The sequence below is a fragment of the Lacerta agilis genome, chromosome 6, assembly GCF_009819535.1.
Source record: "Lacerta agilis isolate rLacAgi1 chromosome 6, rLacAgi1.pri, whole genome shotgun sequence".
In the NCBI taxonomy this organism is placed as follows: domain Eukaryota; kingdom Metazoa; phylum Chordata; class Lepidosauria; order Squamata; family Lacertidae; genus Lacerta; species Lacerta agilis.
In genome coordinates, this window is record NC_046317.1 from 62,089,412 (window position 1) to 62,106,647 (window position 17,236).

General features: G+C 43.2%; 1 protein-coding gene across 1 annotated transcript in view; it reads right to left on the reverse strand.

Moving 5' to 3' along the window:
* The window catches only part of SYT6 (synaptotagmin 6), a 150,061-nt gene extending 136,448 nt beyond the window's left edge, over positions 1 to 13,613 (reverse strand). Inside the window, exon 1 of the mRNA XM_033153005.1 lies at positions 13,556 to 13,613. The gene's annotated coding sequence lies outside the window, so the exon portion shown is untranslated. The remainder of the gene's footprint in view (positions 1 to 13,555) is intronic.
* Positions 13,614 to 17,236: the final 3,623 nt, after the last annotated feature.

The following is a 17,236-nucleotide window of genomic DNA, read 5'->3' on the forward strand; positions in this document are numbered from 1 at the left end:
GTGCATCAGTATACTTCAAAATAAGTAAGAAGGATTACCTTTTGATAACACTCACCAACCCGCACAATAAATCAAAATCATCATCCCATTTCTTCCAAAATTAAAGTCCATGCACAATGTCCTCTGGGCAGCATAGAACTTATGGTGCACTACTGTGTTGAGACGTTGCCTTTCTAATAGGCTACAAATTGAAACCAGAGGCAGCAGAACTCTTTCCTCAAATTGTTCTCTTCACGCATGCACCATAATAGGTTGTAAAACAGCTACCCAGCAAATTTGCAGTAGTATGGAGCAAATGCCTTACTAAGCATTTCACTTTCCAAAATTTCAGTTGTCATGACAACATGATTGAATTCTTTTTTAAAGAAGGAAATGCTCTGTGATTAGGTCCCAGCAACTCTACTTTTTAATTAGCTTAGACCCCATAGCCCATGCAATATAAGCCACAGTTGCAAATGCTTAAGGATAAGTTTGGGATCAGAGCAGTAATAGTTCGCCAGGCACAAAAGTAATATTATTGGCCTTGACAGGTTGCTAGGGTACAGCCCAAAAGGCTTTGCAGCTACAGCAAGAGAAAAAGTCAAATTTCACAACATGAGAGGCCACAACAATTTATGGACATTCAACACATTACTAAATACTAGTAATAAGACCCTGTCCATATAATAGATTTAGCTGTCTCTGTCGCACATCCCCTAAATCAAGGATGGCCAATGGACAGGGGTGCCACTGACCTGGTGTCATTTTGATACTGTTAGACTACAACTCCCATCATCCCTGACCATTGGCTATTCTGGCTAGGACTGATGGGTGTTGTACGAGCAGCATCTGGAAGGAACCAGGATGTGGAAGGCTGCCCCATTGAATCTCCCAATGCCAGAGACTACACATCATCTTTTACCAAAGTTTAAATCCGCTCATAGGGATGCTGTGCCTCTCTTCAGCAAAATGCCTCTCCTCTCCTATTTAAGTGAAATGCTTTCCAGGAGGTCTTCTACCAACTGTTCCATCTTTGGGATTGTTTGGCCTTCTAGTGCTGCAGCACCAGCTGCTTCATCAAGAAAACTGCAAGCAAATAACTTATGATCAAGTTTGCAAAAATACAAATTAATAATGTGGCCAGATTCAGATTTAGGCTGCTGTTCTAGCTCTTTTTAAGGCACTCAAGACCATTGGACAGGTAAAAAATATAAAGTGACCCATATTTTATTTGGCTGCCTATTTCTCCAACTCCATTGTCCTCCTGTATTCGACTCAGTTCATAGAAATGCTGGGCGTGACAAAAGGCTTGCAGTAGAATGAATCAGATTTAATTTGAAATTCAGCGCAGAAATATTAATTGCATACAGAACTCCTTTCTGTCCATTCACCAGTATATCTCTGCTTTTCAACATCATTAGCAAACTTTTTCTTTGCTGAGTTTACAAGTCACTTTTAAGAAATGATTATGCATTACTGTGAGGCAGTGCTTCCCCCCGCTAAAAAAAATGTTTAGGGGTACTCTCATTTCCCTACTCATATTGAAATACTGCCCCTCAGTGAGGCCAAACTTAGATTCACAAAATGTTTAGAGGTATGCATACACCTGCGTCCCCCCAGAAAAAAGCACTGCTATCAGGTAAAAGATGTGGTATCTGAAGAAGTGTGCATGCACACGAAAGCTCATACCAGGAACAAACTCAGTTGGTCTCTAAGGTGCTACTAGAAAGAATTTTCGATTTTGTTTTGACTATGGCAGACCAACACAGCTACCCACCTGTAACAGGTAAAAGATGCTTGTTCTCCAATCCCAACCTTTGGGAAGTGGCAGTATTGAAACAAAAGAAGAAGAAGAGCAGGATTCACTGAACAAGCTCCACCAGTGGAAGCCATGCACAAAGACTTCTGCTGGCACAACAAGGCATTCCACACACACACCCAAGTGCCCCCCTGAAATTGACTCTGGGGGACAGGAGAAACTCCAGAACAGCACCTAAGGGGGATCATTCCACCTGGCAACCTGGAATGGGATGTTGGGACAGTATATTAAATCTGATGTGGTGAAGCCAACATAAACTGACTGGGATGAGCTACTATAACAGAGAAATAAATGTTTACCCAACTTCTCATAACAAGTGGTGGGCAATTTGTTGGTATGGCAGCTGTAGCTATATGTATGTACCTTCTTGTCAACTTGTCATACAATTATACAATAATTTACTGTGCTCTTTGTCTTCCTCATGCATATTCTAGGACCCAGAAAGTCTCCAAAGTCAGCTCAGATAATGACAGCATGCGAGGAAGAATATATCAATCAAGCATTGTTGTTTCAACATCCATTATGACAGGTTTACACATCAATGAAAATCAGACATTTCCATCCCAAGGTTAATTTAAACAAAAGCAATTTGTGTCTCATGCTACCAGAATGGTAGGGATTAAGCTACAAATGGTTCTGTGTACCCCATAGGGGGGCCTTATAAAACTACAACCAGCATTTTATCCACACAAACAGTTAAATGCCATCTTATAAACTCATAAGAGGCCATAGATCAATGGTAGAACAATACTTTGTATACATAAGGTCCCTAGATTAATCCGCAACATCTCGAGATAAAAATAATGGACCATCACTGGAAATGACCACTGCTTAAGACACTACAGAGCTGCTGTTAGTTAGAGTGTGCAGTGCTGTGCTAGGAGGAAAAATGGTCTTGTGCTATATAGCACTGCCTCTTATATTCATATGCATTTTTAAAAATCCAATAGTAATTAGGTTGCTTGTGAAAGATAATCATATCTTTGATCCGTCTATTGTTTTAAGACACCGGTTTAGGAACTGGAAAAGATAAGCTCAGTGGTTTCCAATTGCTTCCCCTTTCCCTAGAAGGCATTATCCTGTAGGAACAGAAATGTAAACTATTTGGGATAACAACACATTTTAGTGTCCACATCCTAAGGCACTCACAACTCATACACATGTTGTTTGCATCTTGAAGTCTCTCAGTGGAGTCATGTGGGATATTGCTGGGAGCTGCCAAACAGGTGGTGGTGGCCACATGCCGTTCGACAGGATGACACAAAATGTACAGTCTAGATCAGGGATGGGGAACCTGTGGCCCTTCAGATGCTGTAGGACTACAACTCTTGTCATCTCTGACCATTGGCCATACTGGCTGGGACTCATGGGAGTTTGAGTCCAGCAACATCTGGAGATTTACAGTCCTCCCATCCCTGATCTAGATAATATTTTACTTGATGGCAAGGGACTTACTCCCTAGTAAGTGTGTTTAGGGTTGCAGGACCATGAAAGCCCTAACAAGAAGCCACAATAAGGTATCTGAGTTTGAACTACAATGTCTAAATAAATGCATCACATACATCAGCTCAACTGCTTCTGTCCTAAGAACCAGCAAGAGCCTATGTATCTTCAAAGCAAGTCCAATGGAAAGCCTTGCAAAAAGCTGGCCTAGCCTGTAACTGAAGAAAGATCAACAGCCAAGTTTGTTCTTTGGGAAATTTGAGAAGGTAATTTGACTTCATCAAGGGTGATATCAAGAATTCAAAAAGTCACCTTGGGTTAATTACTCCCCTTCATTTCCATATCACAGAAGCTTCAGAGCTTTTCAGTCACAAGAAGAAGGAGATAGTAGCATAAGAATTATTGGGCACCAGGATTTATTTCTTTTATTTCTACAAAGAGAAAAAGAAGGTGGAGGAAGAGATAGGGAAGTTACTCTTCTCTTGACTTAGTACCTGAGCTATGTCCTTATATAAAAAAAAACTTAAAACACAGATCAACATTTCTATAATGCAGCTAAACCATCTGCCTTTCTCAGTGCCAAAGATATGTATACAGTACTTTGTTTTGACTTTTAAAATTCAAGGCGGGTGGGGGGACTGATCAGGATTAAGACTGCAGTGCCTGCTCTCTCTGCAGTAAAGTCCCAGTGAAAATGACTTCCTTGAAGTTTCTGTTTCTCAGGAGGGAAGTTCAATTGGCAAAAATTGCAGCCTCCCTCTCAGGGCAAATAGTGTGTGTGTGTGTGTGTGTGTGTGTGTGTGTGTGTACTTGGAGGGGGGAAGATTTTTTCCAAGACCACTGTACAGGGAGGGGGTAGGTATTTCTAAAAAAAGCACCTCCCCACACAGTGCAGTTTTAGCCCTGATTTTGAAAGGAAAGACAAGATGCATTAAACACACACTTGCATTTAGCCATGCTGTGTAAACATCAGTACAACAGGTGATGGTGGCGTTTTGCAAAGACTGCATATGACTGTGTGCTTATGGGAATCACATAGTTCTCACAATGGCTATGAGAAGCCAGTAAGCAGAAAATGAGTGCTACAGCACTCTCTCAATTTGTGATTCCCAGGCTTACTGCTTCCAACAGTGGGTGTAGAGTATAGCTATCGTGGCTGGTGGCCACTGATAGACTTTATCCTCCACTAATCTGTCTAATTCTCATTTAAAGAAATCCAAGGTGGCTTTTAAAGCTTTTCAAGCCATCCAAGTCAGGGCAAGCACCCAGCCCCACTCCCCTTTGATTGCATGGACCCCATCTTGGAAGTAATGTGTGAAGAGGTAAAAGATAAAAAGGTAAAGGACCCCTGATGGTTAAGTCCAGTCGCGAATGACTCTGGGGTTTTGGCGCTCATCTTGCTTTACTGGCCGAGGGAGCCGACGTTTGTCCGCAGACAGATTTTCCGGGTCATGAGGCCAGCATGACTAAGCCGCTTCTGGCTAAACCGACCTTCCAACCAGCAAGCCCTAGGCTCAGTGGTTTAGACCACAACGCCACACACATGTGAAGAGGAGCTGCTCCCAGTTCTGAATCATCTCCATTGTAACCCTTATTACTATTAACAGAGGACACTTTTAACCAGTGTGTTTTGGCGGCTGTCACTCTTAATCGGCAGATATGTATGTCTGGTGTTTATCCAGAACATTGTATGATGCATTATTGTCTAACCCTGGAAGTTTGTGTCCTTGAAGAATTATCTTTGGCAAACAATTTTTTTTTTCTCCCCACAGGCTTTAAATAGGCATTTGGCAGTGGATCTTAAAAGTGAAAGTCAAAGGTGCAAGTCAAAGTAATGGGCAAATGACTCATGATGACACTACAGAAAGAGAATTAGCCACATTGGGCAAAGGACAAACCTAAGAGTCAAAATTTGCTTCTTAGCGATGCTGCTTTTACTTGGTTCAATGTGTAAATATTAAGAGGCCATCTACCAAGCAAATGTCTGAAGAACGGGGCACATGTCCATGTAATACAATCCACACACACCCATATATGCTCATATATGCCTAAGGGAGTTCATCTGAAGGTCCCTACTGTCATTTCAGATCAGACACATTTTACAGGTTTTTGAACCCTACCAACCCCTACTGTAATACATGGGAGAAGAACTACAGAGTGTTGTGTGTGCAACCATCATGGCCAGGTGGGGGAGCCTATTGCTTGACTCATGCTTGTGTGGACAAACTCTCTGTTCTCTGTCTTGCCACCTGAGCATGGGGAATGCATGTTAAATCTTAAACAATTTGCAAATGTTGTCTACATTGATGTCTATTTGGTCTTTCATACATTCCCCTTGCTCTGCCTCGGAACACGACTGCCACCTAATCCACACACTAATGTCCTGATTTATGAGGCATTCAAACTTTTGACAGTGCTGAGACAAACTAGTCATCCCTGGGATCTTGTCAGACTGACACATTTTCATTAATTCCAAAGCAGTACAGCATACATATAATGCCTCATCTCCACTGCACCTGCCCATGCTTGCATTGAGCTCAGAATATTTACCTGCGCTGAGAAGCATCTCTTTTCAAAAGACATATCTGAAACTAGAATTCAGTTCTCCTGCACAGAAGATGTATATTAATGTCTGCATCACAAAAATCAGTGAAATGGCAACAGCATATGTATAAAACCATGCTGGGTAGATTTTTTGACATTGCTCAAATTAAAATGCAGTACAGTTGATTTATTTTTATTTTTATTGAATGTATATCCCAACTTTCTGTACCTTCCAGCATACTAATGCAATGGCAATAAATACAAGGCATAGGCGCAATGACAGCAAAACATTAAAAAGAAACCTGTAAAATAAATAGCAACAATTAAAATATTAAATAAGCAAAAAATAAAAGAAAAAGCATTTGAGCAAGGATCCAACCCAGATGTTTTAGACTAGAACTCCCATCATCCCTGACTTTGGTTTTGCTTCCCAGGGCTGGTGGGAATTAGATTCCAAACATCACAAGTGCACTGCGTTGCTAGCCCTGCATAATAGTAACAAACAAACCAAATTCCAGATTAACTCATTGCTTTCTCATCCTCCAACATGCCCCCAATACCAGGAGAAATTTGCACCAAGTCAAGAGATGGCATAAATCAATCCCTGCTTGAAAAGGATGACTGGCTACAAGAGCATTCCCCCACTCTCACTTGAGATTTGCCCCCCACTCCATCCCGGCCATAGGATTGCACAGCTAAATGACAACTGATGCTGTGTGGTGTATTTTTACACGTTCACATTTGCTGCTGAGCTGCTTATGAATGCATAACCAGGTATGTTTTCGCTGTAACGCTTTTGGTCACGTATAATTGTATTACCCATCTGGTGAAAGCCTAACCTTTTAAGAAAAACACTCCATTTTGTATGGTTCTGAGAGGAGGTCTCTTTGATACTCCATACTTAATGTCTGAAGAGGGGCTGGCAGAATTTGTTTATGCCTATTCGAAAAAGAAGTATCTTTTATTCCCTCCATTAATATGGTAATTGGAAATGGCTCAAATTATTCATAGCTTCTTGTGGAGGAACAATCACTATGATCTGGGGTTTTTGGCAACATCAATGTGGCAGCTGTGTATATATTTAATATGAAATTTTGTGCACCTGCAGATACTACTTTGATGTGCAAATGTCCTTTGATGGACACTGACCATGCAGAAAGACAGCAGAAAAGTGTCTTCATTCCTAGGTTTGTATTATCTATTAGATCATCATTATAACCATACCATCCTGGATATCTCCGCAAAAACCATGCCCCATTTGTGATGCAAAACTAGATTTGCATTGTAAATCTACCTATATTTTATTACAGTTGCTCTGAATACCTTCCATTTCTGATTTTCAAGCCAAATATAGTGGTGAGGTACAAATATGTCCTGGGGGAAAAATTTAGTTGTGTGAATATCCACCCTTTTCCTGTCTTCTTTGGTGGGATTGAGATTAAATTATTTTACATTAGACTTTAATTTATATGCTGCCTTTCCACAAAGGAAATTTTGTTCCAACTAGCTAAAATATACAAAGAAATTAAACTGTGGGTGGGATCCATTGTTAGTCCTACTCAGAGTAGGCCTGTGATACCAATTGGCCTATCTGAGAATGTCTTGGCTGGATATCATGCACTAATGGTAGTACATAAAAATAATGAATAAGCATTTAAATAACACGGCCTGCAAAAAAACCTTTAATACATAGTATCATCATCTTAGTTATGTCTTAATAGTAATTCATTAAGTATCCCTCTGCAGGCAAAGACTCTCAGAAAGAAAACTTACTTTACCTATTTTCTAACACCAGATAGAGCAGATAGTAAACATCTCTTTCATCAGAGACTTCCAAAACTTGGCAACGTGGACTCTGACATCTAAGTGACTTCCAGTTCTATGAGTCTATATGCTTCCCTGAATGCAAGGGATCCAGGTCTATGAAGTCCTCACTATATCTCCTCCACAGTGTGGAATAAATAGTTTGATCTCCTGGATCCTTTGGGCCAATGGATTTTGGTTAACACCTCCTACACTGTTTAGGATGAGGAAAATGAGCAACAATCCATTATGTGAGCGTATTCCTTTCATTTACCTGTTTGATAGTCACTACAGTTGCCTTTCTGCACAGACCATAGGCTGGGCCGGGAATTCAGGCAAGGGAAATACCATGGACAGCTCTGCCGTGAACAGATTTCAGGCTGGGTGCAGGCATTGAAGGGTGGCAGACCAGTTTGTGGTTCCAGTGAAGATTTGGAACCAGGTAATGTTTTCAACAGTACAGAGACAAGTGAGAGTTCCCAAGCCCACACCCACTTAGGGTGCCCACCATGTTTTAAAGGGTCCATGTTTGATCCTTCAGGTGGTGCTTTGGGGAAAATCTGCTGAGGCTTTGGGAAGTCCAAGGGCTGTACAGATGGTAGCAATATTGGCTCCTTTTGTTCTTCCTGAACTAAGGATTCTGGGAGAGTGGCATGTTTTGCAGGTAATTCCTGTGTGCAATCTTTCTCCTGTTTCTAGCCTTCCCTTATCCAACCTCGACCCCTGGGTAATCACAGATGGCCTGATTTGCACAATTACCACCAAGATTCCAAACTTTCTGGGAAACCACTTATGTGACTCAGCTCCACTAGTGCCATTGGGTTTCTTGACCTGTGCTGATTTGGAGGGATAGGCTAGAGAAAGCTGGAAGTACCGTAATACAAGCTATATAGAAGAAGCACCCAAATTTTCTTACTCTCTGAATTAGATCCCATGAGTTTTTGTTATTAAAAAATCCCTTGGTGGTAGCATCCCTTGACATAGGGCTCCCTCACTCATTTGTGGTCAGATCTACACACATCAGGGAGATGTACATTCACATCCCCACATGCAGGCAGAGAAAGAGGGAGGCACAGTTATGATGAGTAGAAAGTGACATGCAACAGCTTCTATCTTTTCCTCAACCTTCCAGTGACAGCTCAGTCCACCATGGTCCACACATCCTTTGGTGGGGTGAAGGGGAAGGAATTGCCCACTTTCATAATCCAGCCATTTTCTCTTCGGTGACTTTATTTAGAGCCAATTCCACCCTATATGCAACTATCGAAACACAATGGCTTGGCCTGACACTGAAATCAACAGTGACAAAAAGAGGATTTTCATGAAAGCTGTACCCTGAAGCTACAGCATCTGGAGTGTGCTGGGAGCAAACTGTTGGATGTGAAATTTATAGATAAATATATCATTCATCTCCTTGGCATAGCACAAGGGAACCCTGCTGCAGACATAAAGGCCAGGATTATGAGCTAGCAACATGGAGTCCTTACCGCAGAGATTTGCCTTTAACATCAATGGGAAAGAATTGCTATGGCTTTCATTTATGAACCATAAATAGAAACTGGGGGTGATAAAAAGAAAAAACCAAGGTTTCACATGCACTAAGGTTCACCAGAATTTAGCTCCACCTGTTGTCTTAATAAAGTTTTAAATTTGGAATTTGGGATCTAGCTGCACTATTTTGATCAGCAAGAAATGCACACTGGTCTAAGGGGAGGTAAGCAAGCTGAAACTCGCTCAGAGATGTTAGTGTTTAGCTGGCAGCAGATTCCCCTGCCAACTAAACTCACAGCTTTCTGTCTTCCTGCCTACTCAAAGCCAAAATAGACAGGAAGGTTGTGGCAGTGCTCCTTTTTTTAAAAAAAAGGGGGGGTTCATATCCCACTTCCTGCTTTGCAGAACTGGCAAACATATCCCTTCACATCTTCCCACTCTTGCCAGTGGTCATTTGCCATTGTTTTACTTAGATCACATAATCCTTATGCAGGGTTTAATCTGCACCGGGTGGACTCAACCCATGAACTTGTTCCAGGTGCCAGAACTCAATGAAATAGTAAGATGAGAGTACCTCTGAGCACCTGCAGAATATGGTTTTATCACAAGAGGTATGCCCTCATGCATGTGTGATCAGGAAAGAGGGCTTCAAGGTAAGCTTGAGTTTCACTGCCTTTTTAAATACATCTAGCATCAAGCAAGGAAAACAAACAAATTTGATTGTGATTTTTCTCACCCTTTGCTACAGTACGTTGCACAGACCCTGCGGTTGTGGCAGACAAGTTAGGATGTGAGCCAAGATGACTGCTTGCTGTGCCTAAAGTGCTCATTTTCCTGCGCTGTCATCCCGCCTTATCGGATTGTTCCATCCAACTGCAGTGTCTCAGGGAGATTATAAGCTTTCTGGCACAGGCAAGAGCTTTCATAGACTAAAGGGTTGGTCCTGGATATTATAATGCTCACCCCTATCTGTAAGAGCAAAATTGGCACCCACGCATCCTCAGACAGCATGGGCAAAGTCTGCTTCTGCTGGAGCAATGCAAATTCATGAGGCCTTGGTGCTCTTCTCCCTGCCTCCAAATAAGTGGTGGCATGCTGTGCCAGAGGTGTGTTAAGAAGATGAGAACATAAGAAGAGCCTGCTGGATGAGGCCAGTGGCCCATCTAGTCCAGCAACATGTCCTCACAGAAGCCATCCAAATGCCTGGGGGAAACGCACAAGCAGGACCCAAGCACAAAAGCACCCTCCCTTCCTTGTGGTTTCCAGCTGCTGGCATTCAGAAGCTTCCTGCCTCTGACTGTGGAGGTAGGAGAAAGCCACCATGACTAGTAGCATGGATAGCCTTATCCTCGATGAATTTATCCATTCTCTTTTAAAGCCATCCAGGTTGGTGGCCATTACTGCCTCCTGTGGAAACTACAAGATGTGACCAGAAAATTTAGTGAATGGTCACAGAAATCAGACAGCAAGAAATATTTGAACACACATACCTTACAGGCCTTCAAAGTAGCCCCCCCCCCCGATACAATGCACCGTTGACAGTGTTAATAGAACTGGATAAGTCCTCTTTTCGTACTGCTTTCAGTTCCCTCGTCACAGCAGCTTGGACATGTGAAATGTTGGAAAATCTGTGCCCTTTCAGTGCAGATTTCAGTTTTGGAAAAAGAAAGAAATCCAATGGGGCCAGATCAGGAGAATGTGGAAGGTAGGACAACTCAGTAACCTGTGTAACGATTTCACGTGGAATATGCAATTCTCCCTCCATCATTCAGACGGACAAACATCAATCCCACATCAATAACTCACAAAATTTGTCAACTTTTTCCGCCATTCTGCTCGTCTACCAGACCAAGGGTAATCTTCGATGGTTTGCCGCCCTTCACGGAAACGCTTAAACTACTCATACACTTTTGAGTTACAGCTTCATCTCTGTGCACCATTGTGATTATTTCGTGGGTTTCTGATGCCGATTGTATGTTCGAATATTTCTCGCTGTCCTATTTCTGTGACCATTCACTGAACTTTCCGGTCACACCTTGTACATTCTGTAGTTTAACTATGCAATGTTCAACCAGGGTACTTAGTGGGAAACCTCTGCCAACATCTTATCTCCTACATCCCAAAGCACTCAGGTCCCTCCACCAGCCAGCTAGGCTATATGAATCTAGGGTGACCCACTAAGCTACCTCAAAAGCCAATGGAGACACCAGTCCCATAAAGCCTCTTTTTCCAGGTCAATGCCTCAGGCTCAGTGACTAAGTAGTAACTCAGATTCTCTGGTCCAGCTCTACATAATCTTACCTGCCAATCTGGGATCTGACCTCCAGCCCATTCATGACCCACTTGACCCTTACCCATCTGTACTGGAATCAGGTGCCAGCCACAGTTTTTGCAAAACTATGTCCCAAGCCTGGCAGCTTGTGCAAGTTGAACTTCATTGCAGTCTTCATCTGGAGTCAAGGAACCAATAATTGTGACAAGCCTTTCGTTAACAGGATTTCTAAAAGATTATCAGCCATGACCTCACAGAAGTATGATTGTGACAATTGAAGATGACAACCGTTAATATACATGCAATCATATTTCCACAGAAGTGTTTCTCAGCAGTGTTGATGACAGAAAATAAAATGAACAATATCATATTGCCTTTATATCAGTGGCGGAGCTAGGCTCCGCGGCACCCGGGGCGGCAAAGGAAACGCCCCGGGGGCGGGGCGTCGTGACGACACATTGTGCCGTCACAATGCCCTGCCCCCGGGGCATTTCCGGGAGTGCCGCCGCCGCTTCTGCAGCCCCCTTTTAAGCCGAAGAGCCCGCTTTTAAGCTCTGCGGCTCAAAAGGAGGCTGTGGAAGCGGCGGTCCGACGCTGCTGCTCCCGGGGCGACTGAGCGAGCAGCGGTGCGTGGGGGTGACAGGCACCGGCCCCTCCTGCCACTCCCCACGCTGCCGGTCACCCCGGGAGCAGCAGCGCTGCACGGACGGGGTGCTCCCTCGACCGTGCGCTGTTGCTCCTGGGGTGATGGAGGGAGCGGCAGCGCTTGGGAATGGCGGGAGGGGCTGCCGCTTGTCACCCCCATGCGCCTCCGCTTGCTCCGTCGCCCCGGGAGCAACAGCGCACGGCCGAGGGAGCACCCCGTCCGTGCAGCGCTGCTGCTCCCAGGGTGACCGGCATTGCGTGGGGAGTGGCAGGAGGGGCTGCCGCTTCTCACCCCCACCCGCCGCTTGTCACACCTGCCACTAGGGGCGTACCGCCCCCACCGCACCCCCCTAGCGACGCCCCTGCTTTATATACATCTATTGTGCATTCACACTTGGAAGATTGTATGCAGTCTGTGTGAGGCACCTTAACTATTTCATAGAGCTAGGAAAAGTACAGAAAAGGCAACCAAAATTTTTCAGGGCCAGGAGCATGTCGCCATTTGCATAAAGGTTACCCCATTTGGTGTATAACAGAGGTCTATTAAACTATGTACAGCAGGGGCACCATCTCCTAGGGGCCGAGCCCTTTTGCCTCCCCCCCATATGTTTTTGGGAGAGGACTGGGGGTCCCCAATGTTCAAAAGCAGTGGAAGAGGCCAAATGCACAGCCGAGCATGGTGCAGCTTCAGTGGCTGGCTCCTTCTCCTCCTGCTGCTGCAGATGAGAAGGAGCAGGTTAAGCAGTCCCTGGCCACTGCTGCTGGCAACAGCAGCAGGAGGAGAAGGAGCTGCTGTTATTGAAGCCACACTGCCAATACGCTGCCATGTTTGGCTCTGCCCCTGGCTCCTCCGACATCCTGACATCACGTGCACAAGATTGGGACATCGTTTGTGCACACCATGCGACACCAGCCCTCTCCATTCTCCTTAAGAAGCTAGCGCCTCTGATGTACAGTGTGGATTAAAAAAAGAGAGAGAAGTTTTTCTCACTCACTCATAATACTAGAACTCAGGATCATTCAGTGAAGCTGAATGGTGGGAAATTCTGGGGAGTCCAAGGGAAGTTCTACTTCACACAGTGAATAGTCAGTACTAAACAGCAGCCTAATATGTTTCATACTGCTTGGTCCCAGTTACCAGTCTAGTAATGGTTTTCTGAACTAATCACACTTTCCAAAGCAGCCATATGTACAATTCATTACTGTAGTCTAACCTGGAGGTTAGCATGAATCACTGAGGCCAAGCTATCTTTGTCAAGGTAGGGATGCAGCTAGCAAACCAGCCTTGGCAAAAGGTGTCCTGTTCCACAAAGGAAACCTGCACTTCCAGTGACAGAAATACTTCAAGTAGCAAGAGTTAAGTACAACCCTATTCCTTTAGAGTGTGGGTGGCTAACCTGAGGACTTCAAAATGTTACTGAATTATAATCCCATCAGTATGGCCAATGGTCTGGGATGACAGGGTGTGATATTCAGCAGTGTGTGGATCTTTAGCCAGCAACATTCAGCCAACCCTGCTTTGCAGGTAGTGAAACCAAAACAGGGAGGATTCCACTCACCCAGGTAGATGAACCACTTGCCAACAGGACCTCCATCTTGTCTGGATTAAGCTTGAGTTTGTTGGATCCCATCATTAGTTTGTTGGTATCTGCTTAGCCTAGGAAACAAGAATGCAGAATCCACAATATAAATGCCAAGCTAGTGGTTCTCTAGCACCAGTTTCTAGGATTGACCATATAGGTAGCAATGGAACTACTATAAAATGCAGTGCCCAATTCAGATAGTCTGTCTGGAAGGATACCAAGCCACTGAGACATCCAGGAGAATCCACTTGTGTGTATTTCTCAGCAGTATCAATCACAGAAAATACACACCATCTCACTCCTGGTCTAGATCCTCCATCAGGGCATCCAAGCATTTCTATCCAGAAACAAGGCCTGAAGTCCAGTTGAAATGGCAGCATAATCCACATAGATGTGTGTACATTTTACTTACTTGTCACTAATGGAAGAATATAGTAGAAAGGAAGATGGTGAGGCAAAAGGAAGTTTGCTGGCTGCCTGCCTTGAGAACCCCGAGAAAATGCTGCATCTTGTTTCAGGAAGCTGTTCAAGTCTCATTTTCTTTGTCACACACACTGGCACAGATCACTTGCTACCTCCTTTCCAAGCATTGCTCAGTGACCTGCTTTAGCTGCTAGACTCCTTTAATGGGACAATAAAGAATATCCTCCTACACTTCTAATGTTCACTATATGAGATAGACCTCTGTTTAGAAGTACACACAACTGCTGAGAGAGGCATGGCTTTCCTGTAGGAACTTCTTCTAAGCTCCATTCAGTGATTTGTTTGATTGCTTGTTTGTTTGGGAAGAAGCATCATAATGTTTTGCTGCAATGGGTCCCATCTGTTGGGGACCATAAAGCATGCTGCTGCATATTCACTGACTTTTACACCAACATACCTGCTTCTGGCAGCTGGAACTGAAGTGAGTGTCTGCTGCATGCCTGACTAGCTTTTGACCAACTAAGACGAATACAGTTTTTTGATGTCTTGGCAGCCCATACTGGTTTTCTGCAATCCCAGGAAGGTAGCAAAAGCAGGAGGTTAACTGAGATCCTGGTGGGCTACTGCACTTAGGTGGTTGCATTGCATTTGCTTCCTGAATCGCATGTTGTGCACTCGGCCTGACTGAGTGATCTTGGTTTGGTCTTTGTGTGATTTAGTTTAGGGTGGCTAGCTTTTTTGTCTTAAAGACCAATTTCATCCTTGACCAACCCCCTGGAAGCTGTATGCATGTGGGGGGGGGGTACACAGTGGGTACATTCTCACATACTCATGCACAACCCCCTCCCTAAGCTGATCAGAATTCGCATGGGAGCTCCAGCAGCCCCTGGGCTGGGGGTTAGCCACCATTGAATTGAATATAGCATCTGATGCAGGCAAATATATGAACACATGTAACAAAGGCAGATTATTTGGAAATAATCCTATCAAATATTATAATTTCACTAGGTCTAACATATACCAGCTAGGGTCAGTGACTACAAGGAGGTATGAGAAAATTAAACTGTTCTTCTTCCCACTACATCATTTATCATTGTAAAAATCATGCTGAAATTACTGTTAGCTGAGAGCTATTTTTTCTTGTGAACTGAATTAATGAAATTAATTGCTGTCATTCCTTGCTTGTCAACAGCATGCTTTTTTATGACAAAAAAGAGTTTGAAATGTAGCTACAGGTTGATGTGTAGTTCTTAGTTACTGTGAGCAAAGTTTAGCATACACACACACACACACACACACACAATCACAAAACCAAGATGTAAATGGATCCCTTCCTAAATAAACAAATAAACACAACTTTAGGAGCTCACTCCAATTCTCCATCTTGCATACACCAGACAATGTTCTAGCATTATTGCATCATTTGTTTAAACAAGGTAACATTTTCCCTAAAGCTGACAAATGCTGGTGTCAGAGCATGGAAGATGGATTGTGGGTTTTATTACTGAGCAGAAATTTTAAACGTTTACTGGTAAAAAAAACACCTGCTTTTAAGCTTTCCTTATTCAGTATTGCCCAGCAAGAAAAGAGCATATCACACTCATAAGACCATAAGAAAAGCCTGGGGGAGAGAGATCCATACTTCAACTATGTGCCATGTGAAGAAGTGATTTTTAAAATCTGTCATGAATCTTCCAACACTCACCTTCATTGGATGGCCATGAGTTCTAGGTATCTGAAGAAGTGTGCATGCACATGAAAGCTCATACCAAGAACAAACTTAGTTGGTCTCTAAGGTGCTACTGGAAGGAATTTTTTATTTTATTTTGTTTTGACTATGGCAGACCAACATGGCTACCTACTTGTAACATGAGTTCTAGTGTTATGAGAGGGGGAGAAAAACTTTTCTCTATCCACTTTCTCCATGCCATGTCAAATACCAATGCAGAGATCCTCCTGTACTTCCAGAAATCCATCAAAAAGCTCAATCCTTAAGTTTCACACTACTGACTTGACGTCCTTCCTTCTTTTGGGGGTACACACATATGCATGTGCTTTGTTTAATCTTCAGAGCTGTAAGCTATCTCATGCAAAGCTCTAGTCAATGAAATCTCTGCAGTGGGCATATAAACAAGATCTTCACTGGTTATGTCATAAAAGAATAGGATAAGATAACTACATGCATATAACAGAAAGTTATTATCAATTAGCTCTGTGTTCTCTGCATAGGTGAATTCAGAGAAAGTGTGCCAAGAATTATGGTGTAAACCACTTTTACCATTTCTCATCTTCTTTGAAAAAGTGGGAGGTCACTAAAACAAAAATGAAGAGGGTGTTTTTCAGTCTAGGAGCTCATTGCCAATTTTAAATTGAACTGCAGACCACATGCTCTCTCTTACACACTTATTAAAACATTCCAGAAGAGTATCCTAATTGGTTTGTTGTACAGAAGGGGAACAAAAGATCCTGTGGCACCATAAAGGTTAACAAATGTACTGTGCCATAAGCCTTCACACCTACATACATACATACATACAAACATACATATAGACACCACAATAGAAATACATCCCATTGGCTCCTCTTCTCTGGTGCTTTTGAATAGCAAGAAAACAGAATCCATCTTTCTCTGGTTGTGACTATTAGTTCCTATTCTTCCTGCCGTGTGTTCTGTCCATGGTGCTGAATCCTTCTTAAAAACACTTTGTCCAACCTGGGACTTGCCATGCCAGAAACCTGGCCACTTTTAAAGATGCCAGATGTCTCCTTGTACATGGGGCAGCCAGGCAAAGCTTTTCCATCTGTGCATGGCATGTTTAATACATCCTTACAGGAAACAGCACCAGGCAGAAAAGGTTAGAAGATGAAGATGCTACATCCCTGTGGGACTAGTTTGGACTTCATATTATCATCCGTTTCAGTCAAGCAGAAGACAAATGGAATGTATTTCATCAGTGTCCTCAGCAAGGGGCAAATCATTTTCTACCACATAATACTGATAAAATGATGTGTTTCCTTTGTGCGTCGTTTCCTTCCACTGTTGCTAGTAAAGGCAGAGCTTGGGTCTCTGAGAGGCAGATTGCTAATCCTTACCAAAATGGAGAATGTATTTACCATTGGTCTCTCTTTTCATAGTAATCTTACCTAGTTCCAGTTACAGGTGGGTAGCCGTGTTGGTCTGCCATAGTCAAAACAAAATCGAAAATTCTTTCTAGTAGCACCTTAGAGACCAAC